This window comes from Stegastes partitus, unplaced genomic scaffold, assembly GCF_000690725.1.
Source record: "Stegastes partitus isolate 25-593 unplaced genomic scaffold, Stegastes_partitus-1.0.2 Scaffold896, whole genome shotgun sequence".
Lineage (NCBI taxonomy): Eukaryota > Metazoa > Chordata > Actinopteri > Pomacentridae > Stegastes > Stegastes partitus.
In genome coordinates, this window is record NW_007578627.1 from 247,544 (window position 1) to 249,901 (window position 2,358).

The window sequence follows — 2,358 nt, forward strand, 5'->3', positions numbered from 1 at the left end:
TCACGCCTGAGAATGCATCAGACGTGATGCACGAAACGCGTCCGTGCTGCTTAAACACAATCCCACGATATCATGTTGGCTGATTTGGTCGATCGGTTTTGAATTGAAGCGTGAGCGGTCAGCGTTCTGGTGTAATCCTTTGACTGAATTATAAATGTAAAAACACAATGCGAGCATATCCCCCCCCCATCGTTTCCTCTCCAACACAAACCCGCATGTGAACAACCTGCTATTGTTGTTTTCCAGAGCTCCCATCAACCACCGTGAACATCCAGCGCTGCTGAAAGGTGTCACTTTTTGAATCACAAATATGCTAAATCCATGTTTTTTTAATTGCAAAATCTGGTTTAATTTATTCCGTAGTTATTTCATATGCCGTATTATCTCCGGGTTCACATCTGTGAAGGAAAACAAATGAGATCTGGTTGGATTATATCTTTATTTTTCAGGGAAATAAAACCTCCACTGTAGCTGCTTTATACTTTGCACACACGTATTGTTCTAATTAGACGTGTTATTCATGGTTTGTTCTGTGAAAGAGATCTGATGAAGACCGAAGAAGACGGTTCTATTTTCTATAGGGCTCATTAACAGATCGCACTGAGGCCTCTTGAAAAGGTCTGACTGTGAGACAAACAAGACTCTTTATTCAAGCCAGGCGCCGGGTACAGGGAGTACACCTGTCTCGCTCAGACGCTCCCCCCGCTGTGTTTATCACTCACAAACCAAACAGAAGTAGGTGAAGAAAGTGTGCGCCGACACTCCGCATTAGCATGCATTTGTATTCCCGACAAAATGTCTCCCTGCTGCCTTTAAAAATGAGAAGATATTGGATCTACGGCGCAGGATTACAAAGCAGCCCGGTGTTTAGGCGACTGCTGGTCGCAGGAAACTTAAAAAAAACACAAACCTGCTTCTATTTAAAACAATAATCAACACACTTACACGCAATTGTGATTCATTAGCTTGACTGATTTACCCCGAGCGCGCTGAATTTGCATTTAATCTTGTGTGTTTTGGTGAAATCGGAAGTCCTCCTGAGACTCACACACTGTGGAGCGACTCGGTGAGACTCGGTCGGTCGGATGATTAAATATGAAGGCGTTTGATGCAGCTCACTAATATTTACTCTGCACGGCGAGCTGGACTCATCACAGCCGACTCGGGTACCTCATCGAATCAAGCGTGACCGCAGGTGTAATTAAACGCGGTCGTGTGCATTCGTTTAGCTGCGCATTACGCACGCCGTCTAACTGGCAGAGCGTCCGCGGACAGCTAACGGGCAGAGCCATCATTAGCAGCACCCACCTGTACTTTAGCTGCTACCAGCAGTAGACGAGGAAAACCTCCTCCGAGCTGCTGACCACACGGTTTAATTACAGTCCGGGGTTGTTTAGCGGCTGCTGGAACTAATTCTGCGTCGAATTTTCTGGCCTCGTCTCAGGTGTTATTTGACAAATTGAGCAGAAGAGGAAATGTGTTCTCGTTTGTCTGCTGCATGAGTTCAGGTTTTAAAAAACATCTGATTTAATGAGTTATGTCCTTTATTTTGTAGAAGACACAATGAGTCACCAAATTAACAACTGCATTGATCGTCCCTAGCAGGTGATTGATGGGTGCGTTCTGATATGTTTGCATTTTGGAGTTGCTTCATTATCAGTCGATGCAATTTTTTGGTTTAAAATGCAATTAATTTTCATACTTGGAGCTGTTGAGCGGTTTTTATTTGTTTTTGTTTTTTTAGAAGCACTTTATTTTTAGTTCAGTAGTTTTCTTTAAATTGAAGATACACAAGTTATTAAAAGCTATTTTTTTGTCACACAATATTTGTTTGACTTATTGTTGGAGGTGCATCATTCATTATAAGAGGATTATAGTAGTAGATATTGACCAAAAAAAAGTATTTTAAAATTAAATAAATTAATAAAAAATGTATTTTTTTTCCTTTTTACTACACTGTTGGTAGACCATTACTACACAGAAAAAAAATCCATTTTTTTTCTATACTATATGCACACCAGTAAAAAACAGAAAATGTTTTTTAAAACAATAAATACACTAATAAAAATAGAACTTCTCCATTTACCGTATAGTCACCATTAACATACAGATGATATCCTGTTAGTCTGGGAAACGAGCCGCAAGCACATTTCCTATTATTTTATGAATACATTTAACATTTGCATTTTTATTTATTTATTTTTTGTTTTATTTTTTAAATACAGAAAATACTGATACTGGGGGGTTTTTTTTTTGGTTTTTTTTTTGGGCCTTTTTGCCTTTATTGGACAGTCAAGAGAGAGATAATGAGAAAGGAAAGTGGGGGAGAAGAATGAGGGTCCAGCAAAGGGCCATGAC